Source organism: Notamacropus eugenii, chromosome 7 (assembly GCF_028372415.1).
Source record: "Notamacropus eugenii isolate mMacEug1 chromosome 7, mMacEug1.pri_v2, whole genome shotgun sequence".
Lineage (NCBI taxonomy): Eukaryota > Metazoa > Chordata > Mammalia > Diprotodontia > Macropodidae > Notamacropus > Notamacropus eugenii.
In genome coordinates, this window is record NC_092878.1 from 81,541,619 (window position 1) to 81,565,799 (window position 24,181).

The 24,181-nt window shown below is 38.9% G+C and overlaps 1 protein-coding gene across 3 annotated transcripts in view; it reads left to right on the plus strand.

Moving 5' to 3' along the window:
• Positions 1-24,181, plus strand: part of PALLD (palladin, cytoskeletal associated protein) — a 554,902-nt gene that overhangs the window by 172,847 nt on the left and 357,874 nt on the right. Inside the window, exon 1 of one of the 3 annotated variants that reach the window (XM_072623156.1) lies at positions 4,861-5,386. The exons of the other annotated variants lie outside the window; for them this stretch is intronic. The gene's annotated coding sequence lies outside the window, so the exon portion shown is untranslated. Of the gene's footprint in view, positions 1-4,860; positions 5,387-24,181 lie in introns of those variants that run through there. 3 annotated transcript variants of the gene reach the window in all.

Here is a 24,181-nt window from a genome sequence, read left to right on the forward strand (position 1 = left end):
TTAATATACAGATATTGATCATTCTTATAAAGATTTTGTAGAGATGAGAAAGGAGGTATATGGACCATAATTAAAGATATACTTTTCAACTCAATAAACATTTAGTAAGGCCTAGAATGTGCAAGGCATTGTATTGAGTGCTCAATCACTTGTTTTTTCCAATGATAAAAACATTTGTGAATCATTAAGCAACAAAAAGTGTTGTTCAACAGTCATAAGTAATAAAAAGCAGTTTGCTACAGAAATACTGACAGATCTGTTCCATTTTCCATATGTTTGTTCTCTTTTCTATTTCACTTTCAAGTGCTCTTGGGAGTATCTGACTTAACCAGGTCTCAAACCAAACTTTCAATAGATTTGTTTTTCCCTCCACCACACTTCACTATTTATTCAACAAAGCAGCTCATGATCTTTTACCATCTCCCTCCATAAGATTTTGCAAATGAGTTTATATTTTAAACTGATCTTGTCCTTGACTGTCCTCTGCGCTCTCTCTCTCTCTCTCTCTCTCTCTCTCTCTCTCTCTCTCTCTCTCTCTCTCTCATCTCTACCTCTCTGGCTCTCTCTCTCTGGCTCTCTGTGTCTCTGCTCTCTGGTTCTCTCTCCCTCTCTCTCTCTCTCTCTCTCTCTCTCTCTCTCTCTCTCTCTCTCTCTCTCTCTCTCTCTCTCTCTCTTTGTTGTGGCAATTGTTTTATATGAGTTAAAATTCTATGGAAAATACTGATTATGCCAAGTTTGTGTCCTTTCCTTCATCCACTTCCCATGTGTAGGCTTCAATAGCTTGTTTGAATAGGTCAGATTGAAGTTGTTCCCAGTGGAAAAATGGCAGCCATGAAGAGGGGAACCAGTTTGCTAAGGTGGGAAATTCTGGAGCTTGGCCTTCCAGCACAGTGTCAAGAATTTCTGAGCCTCCACCTCTTATACAGTGGATGAGGAGAGGGAGAGGAGAATTTCCTAGATGATACAAGTCAAATTCCTACAAAATTTTGGACCTAGTTTTCTAGAACAGGAAGAGGGTTTTATGACCACTGCCAAACTCTTGAAGAAAGGAGGATTATGTAGTGGTCTTGTAGTTAGAGGATCAGCAAGGAACTGACTCACAATTCAAGAAAGCAAAACACCCCCATCATTGGAGTTTTAAAAGAAGGACAGGATGACCACTTGTGAAAGGTGTTTGTATAAACCTTGAAGAAGATATCTTCTAGCATCCCTTCCATTGCTGAGATTCTATATTTTCAGAATATCACTGCTATTGAAATCAGTTATTATAGACCCAGTTTTCATATGTAGAAAGTAAAACTCAAATTTAGCAAAAAGGTAAACCTGATATTTTAGAGGAAGAATCAAATGGTCAAATAAAAGCAATTATTGGATTTATCAAATTGTTCTAGAGTTTCATCTTCTTCCAGTTGTTATTTATAACAATTAGACTGAAAATTCTTCATACAGTTAAGTATGAAATACAAAGTTAGTGACAAGACAGGATCACTAAGAGTGAAGTCTTGAGATGTAGCCAATTCATTAGCATAGAAATGGTTGTCAATATAGTTTTTTAAGGCAATATTTCTTAGATGATCCCTATCTTCTTCTCTGGACTCCATATTGCCCAGGTTCAAATAGATTCAGACCTTTAGAGTTTCTTTCAGACACCTGTAGAGTCCTTTTACTTCTGGTACCAAAGAATCTAGGAAAAGTAGAGTCAGAGTTGTAACTATTGCCAACCCTGTGACATGGTTATCACCTAGACATTTTAGTAGGGGCAGCTAGGTGATTCAGTGGATAGAGCACTGTCAGAAAAAATCATCTTCCTGAGTTCCAATCTAGCTTCAGACACTAGCTGTGTGATCCTGGGCAAGTCACTTAACCTTGTTTGCCTCAGTTTCTACATCAGTAAAATGAGCGGGAGAAGGAAAACCATTTCAATATCTCTGCCAATAAAATCCCAAATGGGGTCACAAAGAGTCAAACTTAACTGAAATAGCAACAGTCCCGAGACTTCAGGCAACTTTCAGCACAGGATAATGCAAAAGACTTTTCCCCACTCAACACAGGCACCCAGGGAAAGGTATTTAGAAACACCAGACATCCATAGCCACACTGCTCTGCCACCAGCAAGCCTTGCCTAGCTCTCATGAGCTCTCTCTCCTTCCAACACATGGCTTTATTACTTCAGTGTTAACAGGCTAGCATAAAGATCAGCTCAAACACCTAGCCCCTTGATGCTTTTATATATTACCCAAAGGCAAATTAATGATGGAAAAAAAGTTAGTGTTCTTCAAATGATTGGTGTCAGCTGCTGCTTTCTCTCCCATGAAGATTGATTCCCCTATCCCTGACTGTGGTAACACTGTACTGACAAATTCTACATGCACAAATAAAGTTTAAGGACAGGCAAGCTGCTGCATTATATATAATGAGTTAGAGTGGAGCATCTTTAACCAGGAGAAGCAGGAGAAATGCCTTGAAGACAAACAAATAACAGCGTAAAATAATAGCAATATTCTGAACCTTCTAAGAAAAAAACTATAGTGAGCTGTTAGGACCCCAATAACCAGGGCCACTTCCCAACTTTCAGAAATAAAACAGCAGAGAGGAAGAGGAGGAAGTGGGACAGGAGAGAAGAGAGATCAAAATTTTAAAATTTGAGTTTCTAGGGCATCCAGCTCACCCTCACTCCTGCCTCCTCCTAGTACCTAAGGAAGATTTCCCTTGCTTGTAAGGTACTGACTTACCAATGGATACACAACTAAGACTAGACAGGTTTCTTTAAATCAAATTAACAAGCAGTTAATTCAGTTAGTTAGTTCAGTGCCTCCAGTCAGGACATTGTAGTATAGAATTTAGAATTTAGAATGCTGGACTTGGAATCAGGAAGACCTTGATTAAAAAGGCCACCTTGGAAATTTCCTAAGTGCGTCATTATAGGCAAACTACTTAACCTGTTTCTTCCTCTATAAAATGAGGATAATAATATCTGACACAGTTGTTGTGAAACATGAAGGAGATAGTGTATGCAAAACCCTTTGTTAAAGTGCTATATATAAATCTTAGTTATTCTTGTTCAAGTAAGGCATGGGACTAAAGTGATACAAAGAGGCTGGAGGCATAGTTAACTCCTATATTGAAGGCACTATATTCGGAGGACTGCCTCCTCTCAAGGCAACATCTGCTAAGCTGTTTTCAATTTCACTGCCTCCATAACCCTCTCTTGAAATCTCAGCATTTTTGAGAAGGTGTCTTGTATACTGAGAAAGGCCTTCTGGAGTGGGAGTCTGAGGTCTTAGCTTCAAGTTTTGGTTCTGCAACTTTCTAACTCTATGATCTTGAGTAAAAGCACGTAAGATGTCTGAATTTCAGTTCTCTCATCTATAAAATGGAACTAACAAGACTACCCACTACTACTAACTACCTACATCATCACAGGGTTGTTTCAAGGAAAAAAAAACTGTTCTAATTCTCAGGTGGCATCACTGGCTGGCTAAATGGCATGACAGCAGCAGAACAATTTGATGGGAAAAAGAAAAAGACTTTTCTTTCTTTCCAATAGAAACACTGGAACCTGGTAAAATTCTCTAGCTAATGTGTGAGGAGGGGGAGAGAGAGAAAGAGAGAGAGAGAGAGAGAGAGAGAGAGAGAGAGAGAGAGAGAGAGAGAGAGGATGATGACAACATCCAAGAGGGAGCTGAACCTGGCAAGTTCAGGATATTTCCGTTTTAAAATCAACTTGATTCTTATTAGCTACACATTTATTCTGAAATGAAGAAAGAGATTTAATAAGGAGAGAAAAATTCAATATTTCATAAGCCATCACTTCTTTAGGATGATTAAAAAAAAAACCAAGGTTCTGATATCAGTTATATCATTTTATTAGCATTTGAACATCCTTTCCTTCATTATCTCTAACAACAAAACCTTCATAAATGACTATTCCTGGAATACTTTCTGATATGCTTTCAATTGTCTTCAAGAATCTGTCAAATCACTGATACCTCATATAGTCCATTAAAACTAATAGCTTCATAAGTCTCTTCTGACTTTCTTGTTTAAATTCTCAAATTCAATTTTTAGATTTTTGTTTCTCAGACTGACTAATAAGTCTGTCTTTAGATATTTTCTTCTGAATAAAAGACAGGGAAAAGTGAGACTTTCAAAATCATCCTTGGTATATCATATTTACAAGGAACTTCTTTCAAATCCTGGCTTCTTTACCATTGCCACGCGGTTGTCATTAGCAAGAAAAAAAAAGATCCCATTAAGCAATAGGTTTTGATTCCCCTCTTCTGCCATACTCTGTGTGATAACTGAGCCACAATGACATAATGCTAAAAAGAAAAACTGAAAGAAGGTCCTAAACACTTTCACGTGGTAATCTCAGATGTAGCTTTAGGTTTGTCCGGTAGATGTTAATGGGATGACTTTTGGTTAATGACAGACATGTTCAACTTGTGAACAAAGGCCAGATTTATTCTCCATACTTACTTAACTGGGGGGGGATGGTGAAGGTCCCACTTGTAATAGTGGCTTTGTAATAAGGAGAATCAATGACAACAGCAGTTCAAATCAGGCGAACAAAAGTGGGAGGCAGCATCCTAACCTAACTCTTATGTGTTTCCGAAGTATAGAAGGTAGAAGAAAATTGTGAGAAGTAGCAATCCACTTCTAATAAACACTTGGACTTAGCCAAAGTGTCTTGAAAAGTTCAGAGTTTACTAAAATGAAAGGCCTTCCTTTATTAAGGAGAAACTTGAAACTACAGTTGAACAAAAAAAGTGGTTTGTAGACATTGTCTGTGGAATTGGCTTTTTGAATTTTTAAAATTTATTTTACCTTTTTCTTAGGACATTGAAATCCCTGGACAAAGATAAAGCCTCCCTCCATGCCATAAGGCAGAAGAGTGAGGGGAGATGGATGGCCCTCCCTCTTTCCCAGATGTTATTTTTGGACATTGGAGGCATTCCTCCCTCAAGACACACCCTTTCCCCCTCCCCACCAATTGAGGGGGGGAGGGGGAGGGGGGGAGAGGGAGAGGGAGAGGGAGAGAAAGAGAGACCCCACTACAAACACAGCCCCTTCTCTTAAACGACGCTACACCCAGGCAAAACTACAACCCTTGGGCTGCATCCAGGAGACTGACACTGCTTCCGCATTGCCAAAAGGCTTGAGTCGGGACTTACTCAGAACTGGGAGAACTCTTTCTTTCCTGCTTGGGAGTGTTTAAGGGGGGACTGGCAGCTTAACTGCCCGTTAATTTCCTCTGTAATATTCTGCAAACGAGGCTGAATTTAGAGCAGGGGACGCTTTGAAGACAGCTGGGAATGGTGGAGTACGAAAAACAGCCCTCGGACTGGCTTCTTTGTGGGGCAGGGGGTGCTCCCATTTTTCCCTGGTAAGTGGCAGCATTGGTACTGAAAGAGGTGTAGGAAAGAAATGCCTTGAAGAGCTTCTCTGCAGGAGCTTGTAGGCACTCCGGTGAAACAATGTCTGAAAGAGAGAGAGACACAGAGAAACTGAGAGACAGAGAAACTGAGAGACAGAGAGAGACAGAGACAGAGGCAGTACCGGGGGGAGAAGGGGGGTGCTCCTTCCTCCTCACCCCCAATCCGGGTTTCTTAACACCTTCTCCCCTTCCCAATCCCCATCTTTCACCCCACCCCCAAACAAACTGGTAGGTTTGTTTTAAGAAAAGGAGAGAGTTTGAAAGAAGACGGTTTCTGTACTGTGCCCAATTTCTGACTGTGGAGAGGAAGGAGTCTGTGGCTCTCCAGCTAACCTCTTTCTACGGAACTTAGTGAGTTGGTAGCTCTGTCAAGTTGCAGACAAGTGCACTCATCTACCTTTGATATCACGAGAAATGTGGGTAATTTGGTCCTTGTGGAAATGTAGGAGCTGGAAGATTGTTTGTTTGTGGATTCCCCTTGATTCCAACCCTTTGTCTCAAGAACGAACCATGGTTGCCTTTCTGTTCCTCCCGCCGGCCCCCTGTTCTCCGCCGAGCCCTCAGGAGTGGGTCCCTGTGTTATCGTTCAGTAGGCTGCTCTCTCAGAGAACAAGTGGTGCCCATAGTACAATAGAAAGAAATGCATTCCTGGCGACTCGCCTAGCATGGAAAGCATAAACTGGGAAAGCCGTGTTCCCCATTATTCTTCAAGGAAACTGAGGCTGTGGCTGGTTTAGAAATAGTCAATATCGATGTGGTCTTTAAAGCTGCTCTCCTCCCAGCCCCTTCCTAGAGCCCAGAATTGTTTTTAGATGTTTTCCCACATTCAGCTTGACTCTCAAAATGAGGTACCTGGCACTGAGGATGCTGAAGGAGCTGTCTTTAATTTTGCACAGAGGAGGTAGGGAGGAGGAGGGAAAGAAAAGAGGGTTGTTTCCTGAAGACTTCGTTCATTTTTCAGCTTTTTCATCATTAAAGAAATCAAATTAAATCAAACCAGACTCTCCTTCAAGGTGCTGTTAGCTTAATTCTTGTCCAGATAATACAGATGAAGTTATTACAGCCCTTCTAATACTCCCAAATGACTTCTAGTTGAATCCTACTTTGTTCCTGTTGCTTGAGATTTAACGGGGAATCTGCACAGTTTTCTACACAATAATTATTTTTTAAGTGTGAACCAAATTACAATTACCCACACAGAGGCAAAAAGGTCACTGGGTAAATCAGTAGTACTGTATTATCTTCCAGTACTGTCAGCAAATGTAAGAATATCCCCATAGATTGTACCTTCTTCCTTCCCTATCTCTATTTGAAAATTAAATTTATCCATGAGTATCTGATGAGAAAGATTCTGGCCAGATAGATTATCAGCCTACACAATGGCTCTCTTCTGGAAACTGTGATAAGTTATTAGACATCAGAGCCTAGAGGTATAAGGTCTTCTTTCTTACTCCAGTAGGATGTGTTCACTTTGGCCACTTGTTCTGAGGTTGTGTTGTATGTATTTCTATTAATAAAGTTCCCTTCACTTGACTGAAATGACAGGTTAGAATTGGCAGCAAAGCTACCTCCTCCGAGTTAAAATTAGAAGGGTACAAAGGACTTTTTAGGGACATCCTTAGTACCTCTCCAGATACACAGTTTAGCAGTTGCTGTAACTAAATTTCACATATTGTCAGCAACATCATATGATTTGCCTTTCAGTTGAAGTTTTTGTAGTCTGTTTTAATCATTATTCACCAATGCATTTGTTTCTCTAAGGTGCCTAAAGGCATGTCCAACCTATTTATCTTACCTTTAAAGTTTGTTTGCTTAATTCTTTGAATGTTTCTTGGGGAAAAAAATAAACAAAAAAGCCCACTGACACTTGCCTGTGAGACTGTGATGTGTTAACAGATGGTACTGCTGGAGACCTTTGTTTATGCTTGGGACAAGCTAGGTGTCTCATAAATTATTCACTGATTGAATAATTGATTTCTCACACACTGGACACTCTTTCTCTTTTCATAATTTTAAGGATAGGTTACTGTTGAGGTCTTGTGCATTTGGAAAGCCTTTCAAAGCCTATCAAATGACATAGCAACTGGACCCAAATTCATGGCAACCCACAGTAAGAAATGTAGTGGCATTTCCTGCAAGTTATTCTGGCTTTCTCATTTAAAAGCTTGATTTCAATGACCTTCCCATTTGTTGGTCTGCTCCAAATATGGTGGGGATTGATGGAGAGAAAATCAGTTTCTGTAAATGCAATCAAACAGTTTTCTGCCAGCTGCTTGTGGTATTTGTGTATGTTTTCATTAAAAAAAAAGAAAAGAAAAGAAAAGCTGTTCTTTGGCTTTATCTGCCCACTGTGGTTTGTGGCATGTTGTCTTATTCTGCAGCCTTTGCAGTTTTTTCCGAAATGATTGAGTATGATGTCATGGGTTATCTCTGATGCCGAACCTTTAAAGACTTTTTTGCTGGGGTCTATGTTCTAGGGCTAGAGAAGGATATCCTGCCTCAAAGTGCTTTTGGTAGCGACTCCCCGTCTACTCAGGCACATTCCACTGCCTAAAGACCAAAGCCACCAAATGATTTGCGGTCAGAGTGATTTGGGGCTGGTTAAAGATGATTTAAAAGGAAGGTTATAGGCACATGAAGTATACGGTAAAGAAAATATATTTTACTGCTTTATTGAGACCACATGGCTCCAACTTGTTCTTTTTTTTTAACATGAAAATCATTGACTGGACTGACTCACGATTTTTTTCTTTGTTTCTTTTTTTATTGCTGAGAGTACAGAACTGCACTCACTATTTATTTTAAGCTCAACCTAGCGGTTATTGCTTCAAGTTTTTACAAAGTCCTTTATGTTCAGGAAGACAAGAGAAGAGGAGATTACTTGGGTTTGTCCTTGGACTCAGAAAGCTCATGCAGTGAGGAGGAGAGAGCTAACCTTTCAGTGGCAGAGGAAAGTATCTTCAGTGTAATACTCTCTAAGAGCTAAAAAGGGACTGATCTATTCTAGGGAATATTCTTCTCCTTGACAGTACTGGAGAGCCTATCAAATATCAACGCTCAGTGATGGGTGTGAAAGATGAGTTTTATCAATATCCTGAATGTTGTATGTGTTGGCAGCACAATGGAGCAGCCAACTGAAATGGAGAAGATCTTTTCTGAAGTATTAATATTGTAGGCTCCTAACAGGGTTTAGAGATGTCTTCTCTGTGGGTCATAGAAAAGCATTACCTCTGACTCTCAACTTTTCAGTAGAAAGACTGGATTCAAAAGACGAGTTCAAATCATGCCTCCGATGCTAACTGGTGGGGTGACTTTAGACAAGTCACTTAATATCCCTGAGTCTCTGTTTTAACTTGCATAAAATTAGGGATCTGGATATTCTCTGAAATCATTTTTCACTTTACTGTAATCTGCAATGGATAGAACACTGGACCTAGAGTCAGAAAGATCTGAGTTGAAATCTAGCCTCGGATACTTTCTAGCTGTGTGACTCTGGCTAAATGACTTCACCTCTATCTGCCTAAGTTTCCTCATTGTTAAAATGGACATAACCAACTATCCTAGAGTATATCCTAGGAAGTATCCCAGGGTGAGTGTGAGGATAAAAATGAGATGAGATTTGTAAAATGCTTTACAAACCTTAGGCATTAAATAAATGTAATTTTTAAAAATTAAGGCTAAGTTTCCATGACAGCCTCTTCTACATGAGTTACTAGAAAATGACCAAAGACACTTATTCCCACTAAACAGGAATAATAGGTCACATTTCTATTGCATTTTACTATGTATTTTTCCATAATGACGTGGAAAAATCGAACTCACAAATGTTATTTTCCCCAAGTACTTGAGTGAAAGAACCAACCCAATAAATCCCACCTCAGAACTTAATGAGTTTTGTAACCCTAACCAACTTATGTAGCCTCGATGAAATTCAGGCAGCTAAGTCTAAATATTATAGACAGGCTACAGGGCAATTGTTGCCACCCAGAGAAATCACATCCTTGATTGATTTTGATATTAATTCACATGTGAAGCCAGTGCAACTCAGAGAGGTTAGAGTACTTAGACAGAGTCTCATAGTAAAAAGGTGCTGGAAGCAGGACTCAGATCTACATCCTCCTGATTCCCAAGTTTTATACTGTTCCCACTACAGCATAGTATCAGCAGGCAACAAGCCTTGAGTATTGGTATCACTTCACCTTTGAGGCTCTGTCCCATGCTGTTTCTATTTTCTGGATGTGACGTATAAAATTTCATCGAAATATCACGAGCATAGATTTTTAAATGGAAGGGACTTTTAAAAGACATAAAGTCCAACCCCATTATTTTACAGGTGAGGAAACTGAAGTCCAGAGAGGTTCTGGCAGCTAAGTGGCATAGTGGATATACAGTGCTAGACTGAGAATCAAGAAGACCTGAGTTCAAACCCTGCCTCAGACAGTTATATAACCTGGCAAGTCACTTAGGCTTTCTCAACCTCAGTTTCCTTATCTGTAAAATAAGAACATTTGCCCCTACTTAGAAGAGCTGTTATGAGGATCAAATGACTTAAAGCTCTTTGCAAACCTTAAAGCACTATAAATGCTCACTATGGTAATTAAGTGACTTACCCAAAGTCATAATGGCTGATCAGGGTTCAAACCCAACTGATTCTGATTCTCAAGTACAGTACTTTATCTGCTTCACTCTGCTGCCTAGAGAGATGTCATATCATTAAGTGATCTTCTACTGGGATTGTCAAACTGCTTTAGGGAAACTGTGAAGTGACGGGTTTTGTGTATACCCTGACATTTATCAGCTAATCATCCATGAGCTGAAGAGTCATGGCTCATTATTCTTTCATTGTGCTTGGAAAGATGTACTTCAGGAATCTTTTCACTGCTGATCTGTATTCCATTTGAAGTCAGTCTGGTTTCCTAATGTTTTCATTCATGAGTTTAAAGTCATGGAGAATGCCCTATCTCTTCTTCACCTACATGTAAATGCCAAGGCTGGAAAGGATTATGGGAGACAATGTTATATAATGGGAATAGTGCTAGATTAAAATTCAGAAAATGGTTCCGTCTTGAATCTACCACTAATTAGATTAGTGACCTCCCTGAGCTTTAACTTCACCATCTTTTAAATAATACTTGTACAAAATACCTCCCAGCATTATTGTGAGGAAAACCCTTTATAAGAGATTTGAATTTATAGAGATTTAAATAGTTAGTAAAGCTTGTTGTGCTGTGTCACTGAGTAGTTGTCTTTAAACTTGACCCTATCACTTAACCTCTGGGCTTTAGACTCCTTACTGGCAAAATGAAGAGGTTACACTAGATGGTTATTAGAGAGTTCACTTAGTCGTTTCTCCAGCTATCCAGCTAGGATTTAAAGCTAGAAGGTCCTCAGAGGTCATGTCATCCAGCCCTCTTATTTTACAGATGAGAACACCACAGTTCAGAGAAGTGGCTTATTGGAGGTCACACAGTCATTAAGTAGCAGGTCCAATTCCAATCCAGCTCCTCAGATTCCAAATCCAACATACTTTCTTCTATACTATGCTTATATCCCTTCAGTTAATCCCAAGTAGCTTCCAACAGAATGATTTCTTCCTGCTTGTCTCTGATGTGATGGGATATCTTTGTAGCTCTTTGCAAATTTCTAGAAAAGTAGGAACTATAAGTTGCCCACACAGATACAAACAGGTCATTTTGAGTAAAATGAGTAAAAAACACTGCTCAGAATGCACATGAATATTCTCTGAGCATGGTTATTCCTTTTCCTACCTGCTAAATCATCCCAGAAAGATAATTATCTGCCCTTTGCAGAGAGCCCTAAAGCAGAAAGCAACTCTAAATTAATCCAGTCCATATTTCAGGCATGGTTAAGCTTTTTCTGTAATGGACCACTTTTTGTTGTCAAGTCATTTTAGTTGTGTCCAAGTCTTCATGACTTCTTTTGGGGTTTTCTTGGCAAAGACATTGGAGTGATTTACCATTTCCTTCTCTAGTTCATTTTACAGACAAGGAAACTGAGGCAAACAGGGTCAAAGCTACATTTCAACTCACAAAGATGAGTCTTCCTACTCCAGGCCAGGCACTCTATCTACTGTACCATCTAGCTGCACAAATTTTTTGGGGGGGGAAAGTAGACTGTTTTACAATTCTGATTCTTTTAACAGTAATGTAAAAGCAGCACAGTGACAGTGATGTGAGACAAATAGGAAGTGTTATAAAAGATAGATAGGTAGATAGATAGAGCATCTGTTAAACACTTACTATGTGCCAGACATTATGCTAAGTTCAGAGGATGCATATATAACTATGCAAGACAGTCCCTGCCATCAAGGAGTTTATATTGTAAAGGAAAGTTGAAATGAGCAGGGAACAGTACTCCAGTTGTAACATGGTATGGAGATGTCAGAGAAGTGGCCTTGCAACTCCACCTAGGTCTGGAATGTAGAAATAAAAGACCCAGAGGTGGAATCCAAGGTTTCCCTGGAGGCAGTCAACCATAACTGCTCAGATTATGAAACATCATACTAAAATCATTCCCAATTCATTTTGGTTACTAGCACTTTTCTCTAAATTCTTGTCCAAATTCGTGGGTGAATTAGCCTGCTAGACTTTTTGAATTAGGAAAATGTTCTGGGATTGTTCTCAGTCTTCCCAAGTCTTATCAACAGAAGCTGTAAATCTAGTTTCTGGCAATTTTCCTCGATGTCTATGATCACCTACTTCCCTTAAGCTCTGAAGATTTTGGGAAAGTCTGTCCTCACCTTCTCACTTTCATCCATGGTAAGGCTTTAAAGGTACCACTTCTCCTCCACAGGCAATATGGTGAGATGATGGCTGGAATGTGGTATAAAGACCTGGTTCTGGGCAAGATAAAACAAGAGTTCCCTCATTAGAGTCTGGGGTCCAAGAAACAAAGCTCAAAGTTGTGGTAGAGGCAAGATGAGGATGATGGCTAGCTTGTAGATAACATGACAAAGATGGATAGGAAATGGACTGCTCACATGATGATAATGAAGTTAATGAGACAGCTCAAGTGTTGCACTAGTAAAGGAATTTTAAAAGACTTCAGAGAAGGCCTCAGGTGTTGGGTAAATCATCTATAGGGGATATAACTGAAACACAAATAGCATAGAATGAGAAGGTATAAATGAGATGTAATTTATACTAACAGAAGAAATCACCTATATCAATGATATTACTGATTTCTTAAGGATAATCTAATTAACTTATTTTCATATAACCTAATTAACTTTTCATGTAGTTATAGGTTTAGTGCTAAATAATGATCAATTTTGATCAAATCTGTGAGAATATGGGTGCTGAACAGAGTATGGTTCTTGAAAAATAGTAGATCTATTTAGTCAGGGCTCATCCCAATTCTTATTGCAGATTTGCATCATTAATGGTAACTTTTAGATGTGATTTTAATCAAATAATAATAGTAATAATTTTAATAACTAACATTAATGTAGTGTTTACTATGTGCCAGTCATTGTGCTAAGTAAGTACTTTACAATTATTACCTCATTTGATTCTCACAAAAACCCTGGGAGATAAGTGCTAATTCTTATCACCATTTTACAAATGAGGAAACTGAGGCAAATAGCAAGTAAGTGACTAACCTAGAGTCACACAGCTAGTGTCTAAAATCATATTTTAATTCAGATAGGTGTTCCTGACTCCAGGCCTTGGGCTCTATCTACTGCACCACCTTGCTGCATATTATGAAAAAGAATATACTTTCACAAATCCAGATGGACTTTAACGTTACCCAGATTTTGTCCATATAGTGAGAAATATCAGCTAGTCAGGGACTACCTCACTTTGTATCTGCTAGCTATTTTAGTTTTAGTTTTGACTGTTTTTTTTAAATCTCAGATCACACCCTAAAAACAGAGAGGCCACAAGTGATGTACAGGCTGACAGTTAGTAATGTAAGGTGGCTTAGATGCAGCCCTATGAGCTAACCCTTATATTATATTGCTCACAATGACTAAGGGTCTACATTATGTTCCTAGAGCTAGTTCTGGGATTAACAACTTGAGAAGAATTTATACAACTTGGAGATGGTTCACAAGAGCCATAAATGTGATTTAAGGATTAGGAAAGAGATTCATCAGGAAATGTTATTTAACTAGGAGAAAATAATAAGATGTGATTCTGCAGGGATCTCAAAGAATCCATAAGAACCCTAGAAGAACAGAGGAAATAGACCTCATTCACCTGAAGTGAAGATCACAGAATCTCAGAGGATCTCTAAGGTCATCTAGTTCACCCTATAGCTGCTTAACAATCCCTTCTTTAATATACCCCTGACAAATGATCACCAAACCTTTCCTGGAAAGGCAAGTGATAAGAAACTCACTACCTTCTGGTCAATCAATCTAGCAAGCATTTATTATATATTTGCGATTAGCCAAGCTCTGTTCTAAGCACTGGGGATACAAAAACAAGTAAAGACATGCCCTGTCATCAAGGCGATTACTTTTTAATGGAGGAAGACCACATAGAGAGAGAAGCTGGAAGAGATGTGGGGGTAGGGGATATGGTTGCCATGATTTGGAAATAACTGGGAAGTGATATGGAGGCCTAGTTCCAGGCAAGATAACACAAACACTCACGTATCAGAGTCTAGGGTTCCAGAGGTAGAGTCCAGATGCCGACAGGAGAGGGATAAGGAAGATACCAGAGTATAGATGAAGCAAAAAGAAAACAAACAAAACTTTGGTTTAGAGTTCTATCTCTGTGAACAGAAAGGAATATGGTAAAAAGAATTAAGTACAAGGTGAAGAACTTCATTATATGTATGAATTCTCAGTGAGGAAAATCCATAATGATCAGACTGCCTCTCAATCTGACCTTAGCTATCCTGCCTGGACTTGGTGGAGGAGGAGGGTAAGCACCCCAACGTATGTGGGAAGGCTGGGGGGTTTTGCTATCACAAGTTCTTAGATCTGCATTCATAAAAGGAAAGGTAGCTTTTGAGGGGTTAACAATCATTTTAATCAAGCACATGTATCAATCCTTTAACCAGGCACATATATCATTCCCCTAGTTCAGGGGAGTCAGCACCCCAAACTTCAAAGAAAATACAGAGAAATTAAAAGTCAACAGACATGCTTCCAAAATGTCTGTCAACAGACAACTGTCTGAGCATAATTACCAGAGAGGGAAACACAACATATGGATTCTCAAAGCTGGGGGGCTCCTTAAAGCAGCTTCCTAGAGTCCTCATCTGGCCAAACACTTCCAGTCAGTAAGCCAGAAAGCAAAACCTCACCCTCAGAGTATTTATACTTTTTTAGAGCCAGAGGGCATAACCCTCTGACTCAGCCCCTCAATAGAAAAAACAAAAGGTCCTGGGACCCTCCAACAGAATAACTCCCCTAATCAAGGTTCCCATAATGGGAAGGTCCATCAATAGATGGGGAAGATCCTCCCAAATCACATTATTCAATCAGAGACACTTTTAGTAAAACAAAAACAGCAAAAGATCCTAATTTGGTTGCCATTACATTGTCACAGTAGCTCTCAAGACCAACCACAGTCTATCACCCCTCTTTATTCTGTCTCATCAGAATCCATCTCTTCTCCTTGTTGGTCTTGTTCACCCAAATCCCATCAAACTACATGCTCAGATTCTTTCTCCTTGACCCCAAACATCTGAGTACATGGGCTGCCATTTCAGCAGAAGTCATTGTGATGAAAGAAACCTGGCTCTTCTATTTCCTCAGAAGTATCTCTTTTGTGAAGTGGAGAAATCTTGTCCAAAGCCTACACACTCACTGACTTCTTGCTCCTCAATCTTTGCAGATTTCCATTTTTATCCCAGGAGAGGTTCAGTGAATAGAATGCTGGGTCTGGAGTCAGGTCAGATCTAAATCTAAATCTGGCCTCAGATACTTACTGTGTGACCCTGGATAAGTCACTTGACATCCCTGTGCCTCAGTTTCCTCAAGTGTAACATGAGGGTGATATTACAGGGTTGTTGTGAGAAATACATGAGATAAATAAGGCTTTTAGCACAATGCCTGGCACATAGTAGGTGTCAAATAAATGTTTATTCCTTCCTTCCCCCCTCTTTCAGAATGAAGGTCATAACAGACTGAGAAATATCCATCCTGACCAAGAGAACTTTGACTCTCAGATATGTACGTCCTTGGAAGATAGGGTAACAAAGATCACATACAAAAAGAGGCAATCCTGACTCTCAAGGAGCTAATATTTTATTAGAGGTAACAAGAATGTGTATATGGATATATATTTATATAGATATATTTATATACATCATCACAAACAGAATAAATCCAAGGTAGTTAAATACAAGCTAGCTAGGGAGGGAGGACCTTAGAAATTGTAGGGAATCAGGAAAAACTTTCATGAGGAAGGTGGTGCTTGAGTTGCTGAGGAAGGAGTATATTCCAGATGTGAGGGATGAAAAGGGATCCCCCAGAGATCAGAGACCAGAATGTCATGTGTGAGAAATAAGAGTCAGGGTCAGAGTGACTGGATCACAGAAGTGACATGGGGGTGAATAGTATATAATGAGGCTAGCAAGAGAGTGGAATCAGTCTGTGAAAGGCTTTTAATGCCAAACAGAAATGTATCTATTTTATCCTAGGGGCAAAAGAAAGTCACTGGAATTTATCGCTATGAGAATGGTCATATCTGCATTTAAGGAAAATCACTTTAAAAGTTATGTGAAGGAGAGGAGGCAGATTTGAAGCAGGGACAGCAATTAGGAGATCATTTCAACCATCTTGGTGAGAGGTGATGAGGGCTTCAACTAAGGTAGTAGTTGTATGAGTAGAGAGAAGAGATTAAACTCAAGACATATTGTGGAGATAGAAACAGCAAGATTTGGCAACTGATTATAGTAATGAGAAAGAGTAAGGAGTCAAGGATAATGCTAAGATTAGGAACCTAGGAGATTAGAAGAATAGTGACCACTTTAAGAGAAATGGGAAAGTTTAGAAGAGGAATAGTTTTGAGGAGAAATATGAATTCTCTTTTTGGCATGTTAAATTTGAGGTTATTCAGGAAATACAGTTTAAGATGCCCGATAGGCAATTAGTAATACATGAAGACTAGGACTGAGCATATAGATTTATAAATCATCTTCATGAAATTAATTAAACTCATGGCAGCTAGGTTGCTCAGGGAGAAAGAGAATAGACCAAGCCCCCACCCCCAAAAGAGCCTTGAGAAATACCCATAGTTACAGACCAGCAAAAGAGATTGAGAGGGAGAGGTCTGACATATAGGAAAAGAACCAAGAAAGGGAAGTTTCATTAAAACCAAGAGAAGAAAGGGTATCCAGGAGGAGAAATTGCTCAGTAGTCTCAGATGCAACAGAGAGCTCAAGAAAAATGAGGACTGACAAAAAGCCGTTAGCTCTGGCAGTTAAAAGGTCATCAGTAACTTTGGAGATAGTGATATCAATTGAATGAAGAGCTGAGTAGCCAGACCTCAAAGGGTTAAAGAGAGAAGTATAACTAAAGAAAATGTTAATTGAAGTCAGCTCCCATCTTGCCCCAAGAAGTCTATTCCTTGAAGCACTGAAAATATTTAAGTCCCATAGTCAGTAGAGCAATGGAACTGGCACCAGGAGACATGGGTTTGAGTATTGTATCATACTTAGTAGCTGTGTAATCATGGAAATCACTTAATCTTTCTTAGCCTCATTTTCCTTATCTGTAGAATGGGAATAATAATAGTACTTTGCAAACTTTACACACCTTAAAGCAGTATAAATATCATCTGTAGCCTTCAACGGAATATAAGAGAGATGGATAGAATGATTGGCTTTTTTGTAATTGAATGAAATTATTGTGATGCAAATTAATCTTCTGTAGACTTACCCAAAGCATCTGTGGGATAACTACTAGCAAACAGGATAACAGGGATGATATGTACTTCTTTCTGTTTCTATGTGGTTTTGATTTCTTTCACTAGGTCTCTATATTTTGAGAACTTCTCATTCTATGTAGTTTGACGTGTAAAGTGTACTGTATGACTACACTAAGAGCATCGTTCTCAAATATTTGTGGGTTTTTATCATTGTAATTATTATTATTACTGGTGCAACATCCACAATCCATCTCCTTGCTAGCCTGGGGCTAACATGGGGCTCCTTCCTTAATCCACAATCACTTTTTGGACACATTTTTTTGTCATAGTAGGTCATTCTGTGCTCTAACTGTAATTAACAAGAAATGTAGTACCAACTCACTTAAATCTTTTCTACTACAATTTCAGCCACTCTCCCTCTGTCCACAGTGGAAGACAGAGATTGCTGCCTCTATGGTGACCTCTTTCATGGACATGAAAAAGTTAAATCTCTATTTTGCTTTTTCTTCACTAGGCTAAACGATACCAGATCCTTTAGTCTTTTCTCATATGTCTTATCCTCCAACTATTTCATCATCTTTGTTTCTATCTTCTGAACTGAGTCCAAGTTCCTCATGTCTCTCAAGCTGGGAAGTCCAGAAATGGACAAAGTACTCTCATAAAGGTATGATAAGTGAAGATTACCTCATCATTCCTGCAAACCCTGTTCCTATTTATGCATCCCAGTACACTCACTTTTAAAATAATAGCCCTGCATTGTGAGCTCGTGTTCATCTTGTTATCCACTATGACCATGAGACCTTTTTCAGCTATACTTTTATAGAGTTGGACATAAAAGTTAATTTTTTTAAGAAGATGAGTTCTTCTCTGTGTATTTGTCTGGCACTGATTCCTACTGAATTTGATTCTTTTCATTTATGACTACTTCTACAATCTTATCAGGGGAATTTTGAACTCCTATCTGCTTATGCTCAATCTCAGTCCTTTTCTCAGTGGCTTTGAACCCTAGGAGAAACCCTGGAATCCATCTGGACTAGAAGCAGATTTTGTAAGAGTTAATAGTCCTTTGAAGTCCAACTAGTTATTCATATTCATCACTTCAGAATCAAGAAAATGGGGCTCTCTGGAGTGTATTTCCACAGTGGAAATTCACTTGAACTTCAATGGATAGGCAATAGCTGTAGATCTTAGCTGTGAAAACAACAGACCCCTGAGATAGCCCTCATGTGGTCATAGCCAGCTCTGAGATGCCTCTCTAATCCCACCCCAGAGAAGACCTGTGCTTGTTTCAGGCCCATTGTGAGAATCCTCATCTTTTTCTCTGGGGTTTTAGGTATAGCAATGCAATTTCATCTAATAATGAATTGAGAAGAATAGCTTCCAGACCAGAGGAGTAACTATCCTACTGTGCTCTGGCCTTATCAGACTTTTTTTTGTAGTATTGTGTTCAGTTATGGGTACCACAGTTTAAGAAAGACATTGATTAGTTGGAGGGTACTCTAAGAAGGCCAAGCAGTATGCTGGAGGGCCTTGAGCCATATGGTGATTAGTTGAAAGAACTGAACACATTTAGTTAGAGAAAGAGAAGATTCAGGGGGGACCATGATAGTTGACTTCAAGTATTGAAGTATTCAAAAGTATTGAAGTATTCAAAAGTATTGAAAAGATTGTCCTATGAAAAAATGATCTGATTTGCTCTTTTAGGCTCTAGTTGGCTAAACCAGGAGTAATGGGTAAAGGCTATGAAAGGAGCAATTTAAGCTGGTGTAGAGAAAACCTTCCTAACAATTAGTACTGTCCAAATGGGCCACATCCAGAGATAATGACTTTGTCCTCCTTGAAGGTCTACAAGCAAAGTATGGATGACCAGTTGTTGGTTAGATTATAGTGGAGAGTCTTTTTGTTTAGGAAATGGACTGGAATGAAGTTGAGGTTCCTTTCAAATCTGTGATTCTATAATTTTCCATGGTCATAAGATCTATACCCTTAGAGGAGAACTGGACTCTAGAGCTTATCTGGAATTTGATGGGTTCTCAGGGATGTAGGATGTAAAACCTCATTTCAGGGCTCTCAGTTCAGCCTCTCTTCCTCAAGACTTTGTGTTACTTGTAAAGTTTCCAAAAGGAAAATTCATATCCTCCTTCCCTCCAACCAGAACCCTCTTAAGTTCTTACAGCCCACACAATTGACTAAGCATTTTCCTTTCTGCCTGAAGCCCTGATTATCAAACTTTGAATTGTTTGCAATAGAGCTGAATTCTTTTGTCAACAAAGGAGAGGATTTATTTGGAACTGAGTTCATGCAAAATTCTGTTATACCACAGAAGAGCTCACCTATATTCTATAATTTTCCCATAAACATTGCAATGTACTTTACCCTTTCTTCAGTGCCTGGCATATAGTAGGCACTTAAGAAATGCTTGTTTATTGATTGATTCATCCTCTTAACTTGCTTATAAAGTTCACTAGTAGAAACTTTTATCTCTATAGAAGTGGAAATAGAAACTGTAAATTAACTTGGTGGCATAGTGGATAGACAACCAACCTTTTGACTCAGGAAGACCTCATTGGAGTCCTTCCTCTGACTTCTAATAACTGTGTTACCCAGACCTAGTTACTTTGTATCCTGGTAATCCCAGGCAACTTTCTTGGACCACAAATTGCAAAGGAGGTCCCAGCCTGTATTGGTAGAAGGAGTTCCCTCACCTGGAAATTCTCTAAATTAATGAAATCACAGGTTTTCATTTTTAATTGCTATATAAATATTACATATTACTATTAGTTCATTTCTACTTCTATTTACTTTCTAGTTACAGCATCCTTTGTGATAGTATAACTTGAAAATAGGGTCATAAATAGCTGTTCTGGTATATTTGTGATTACTACCATTCATGAGGACACTTGAGTGTCAGATGGGTCACCACTAGCAAAGAAGACATTGAAGAGACTGAAGATTTCATCATCAGAGTCATCTAGATGACTTTTCAGACCCTTCCAACTGGAGATGTGATGTAGTAGGAAGAGATGATAGCCTTGGAGTTAGGAGAACCTATGTTCAAATCCTGCTTCAGTCACCTAACTACCTATGTGACCAAGACAGTAAACACTTCACTTTAACAGGGGGAAAAACAGGGCAAAGGTGCAACATTATAGCTAATTTCCAATCTTTTTACTCTGAGTCTCTTATCTTATGATATTTTCAATAACATTTTTTCGGAAAAAAAATCTCCTGATATGGGTGCCAATGATTTTGGGGAGGAGGGTGAGTAGAAGGGAATGAAAACCAGAATTTTGATTTCATTAACTTAGTAAACTTCTATAAGAAATCTTCCTTTACTGATGTAGATCAGTACCTGCTCTACAACTAGTCTGAGAGTTCTGAAAGATTAAGTTGCTTGCTCAGAAATACACAGCCAATATGGGTTCTAGTTCTTCCTAACCCTGAGGCTAGCTCTGTAGTGCCCCTATGCCTCAGTGTCTCTCCAAGGAATTCTGTTTATAAAATACTATATCTTGAGCATCTGTGAAGACTGGAAAAGGGAGAGCAAAGAGATGTTTTGGGTTAAACCATTTGACTTTTGGAGACCTAGCTTCCTAGTCTTTGGAGCAATAGCTTGATATAGATACTGATGCTCTAGAAAGGTAAACTTCTTGTCTGTTTTATCATCTGGCGGGAACACATGATGGTCTAAATGACCATCATAGCATTATTGAACAGATTTCTGTCACAGTCTCTGTGTTCTGGTGATAGTAAAGGAAAGCATCCTTGCTACACAGGAAAGAGTATTGTCTCTGGAGTAAAGAACCTAAGCTAAAATTCCATCTCTGATACTACTTGTGTGGCCTCATACGAGTCACTTAACCACTCTGAGCTCAGTTTTCTCCTCTGTAAAATAAGGGGCTTGGACTACGTGGCCTCTGAGGTCCACTCTAGCTCTAAGCTTATGTACTATGATTTTCTCACCATAGTGGAAGTATTGCTTTTTGTTAGTATTCATATCACAGTGTATAGATCATGGAATTTGGATTCAGAAAAATATTAGTTCAAATCCTTCCTCACATACTTACCAGGTATGTGAACTTGGGCAAGTTATTTAAACCCTCTGGGCCTCAGTTCCCTCATCTGTAAAATGAGAATAATAAAAGCACCTGCTTTACGGAATTGTTGTGAGAATCAAATGAGATATGTAGAAGCAATTTGCAAGCCTTAAAGTACAATATAAGTATTACCTTTTCTTTCCCATATAGTTCTTTGGCTTAAATAATACACAGAAAATGTTTGGGTTTTCCCTTCCCCTACTACCTCCACCTTTGGATTTTATATCCATAAGGAACTTGAAGTCCCAGAGATGGCATCTTTCTAGTTAATAGCTATCACAGTCAAGCATCCAGAGTATCCCTGGTTAAGCTCTCCTCACTGTTTATTCTAATGTGATGTGCACAATCTGTGGTATATGATTACCATAGCACATGTGCTAGTTATTACTACTATTATGAATATATACTAAGCCATTAATCACTACACCTGACATGTCCCACCAGCACACTTTGAAACTCTATCTGCTGAAAAGGCATAATTCCTTCCATTAATGTATGCATTTAGAAAGGCAGGCTGGCTGAGCATGTCTGAAGTAATTGCATGACAATAAAGGGAATTTTTGATCACCCAGTTGCAGGTGGTTTGAAAGACATAAAGAAATATTGAATATATTTCTCTGAGCTATTGGTATAAAGTGCCCACTTGAAGAGAAGCTTCTTTCCAAATTCACCAGCCTCTCTAAGGATGGCATTCATTCCTCTAGACTCAAAATGCAGAGCCAGTCACTTGTGTGTGTATTCTAGCCATGAGTCCAATGCTGGTTCTCTGGCTCACTTTGGCTAAGCCAGTTCAACAGAGGAGGGATGGTGAATTGAGGAGAGACCACAGGAATGGAAGTTGGGCATTGTGGAAACTGGGCTAGACTCCATTACTCACGGTGACTCCCACAGTCTCAACCATGCATCTTTCCCCACACACATAAAGGTAGATATGTTTACCCTCGTTCATGATGGTGCAACTATCTGGATAATCCTACCTTCCCTCTCTCAGTACTCTCATCAGTCTTTTTCAAGAATGAAGGACAACAACTATCCGTGTGTTTGAAATATTGCTTCCACTAGTATATATTGCAGATCCTTTATGTCTAGTGACTGAACTCTTCCACTTCTTTTAATTTAGACTGATCCTTGCACATCTGACGTCAGACACTTCCAGGCATATACTGAGAGCCTCGACAATTTGATAGAGACCTGCCAGAGATTATATGCCATTGGCATGGCCTTCAGGAAAGCACACTGTACTCAATCAAGGAAGCAAAAAGCATTTATTAAATATTTATATGCATCAGTCACTGTGCTAAGCACTCAGGATACCAGCAAAAGCAAAACTAATCCCAGTCTTCAATCAAGAGATGTCATATATATAAATAGATCTATATAAGATATATACAGACTAAATGTAAAGTAGCCTGAGAGAGGAAGGAATTTGCAATTCTATACCATAATTAAGCATCAGAGTAATATTTAAGTAATTCCCTATAACCTTCAGGATCAAATGCAGAATCCTTAGTTTGATGTTTAAAGCTGTTCATTATCTTTCCTCCTCGTCCTGACCTTTCTGATCTTCTTACACCTTATACCCTCCCACATACTCTAAGATCCAGTGGCACGAGTCTCCTTGCTGTTCCTCATCATTCATGTTCCTGGTGCTCCATCTCAGCTCTGGGAATTTTCATTGACTTTCTCCTATGCTTAGAAATTTTTCCCTCTTCATTTCCACCTCCTGGCTTCCATGGATTCCTTCAAGTTCCAACTATAACCCCACTTTCTACAGGAAGCCTTTCTTATTCTCCCTTAATTCTAATGACTTCCCTCTGTTGATTTTTTTCTCCAATTTAGCTTGTGTATAGTTTGTTCATACATAGGTATTTGCATGCTAATTTCCCCCATTAGATTGTGAGCTTCTTGAGAACAGGTACTGTCTTTTTGTCTTTCTTTGTATCTCCAGCATTTGGCATTGTGCCTGGTATGCAGAAGGTGTCAAGTTGTAATTTACAGGGCTGTAGCAATAATAATACCTAACATTTATATACCACCTTAAAGTTTGCAAAACACTTTGATCTTCACAACAATCTTGTGAGATAGATGCTATTATTAACCCCATTTTACGATTAAGAAAACTGAGGTTAAAAGAAGTTAAATGACTTGCCCAGGGTCACGTAACTAGGAAGTGTCTGAAACAGGATTTGAATTCAGATCTCCCCTTCTTCAAGTCTAGCATTCTATCCACTCCATAATCTACCTGCCTTGATAGATAGGTAGAAAGATAGATAGATGTACACATATATATTTGTGTGTATGCACATGTGTGTGTGTGTAAAGACAATGCTATGGACTCACCATCAATAGACCATAAGGATCAAGTTTTGTGTGTTTTTTCAATAGTTGGTGATCTACTTCCAAATGAGAAAGAGGACTATATTTGGAGTTAGGAATAACTGAGTTGAAATTCCACCTTTGATACTTGCTGATTCTGAAATCATCAGCAAGTCACTTAACCTTTCTAAACCTCAGTTACCTTATATGTAAAATTTGGATAATACCACATGAAGTATCTTCCTCACTGGGCTATCGTGATGCTTCAATGAGATAATAAGATATGCAAAGTGCTTCGTAAAGTTTAACATGCTATTTACATATCTGTAGTTGTTATTGTAGTATGCCATTCACAGTCCCACTCAAGCTCATTTTTGACCCTTGCTAAACTTTTGAGAAATAAATGAGGCAGTGTTAGGATATATTCTGAATCAAAGAAATGGGTTTTGGTTTTTTTCTTCCTTTATGGAGCAGCCTCATTC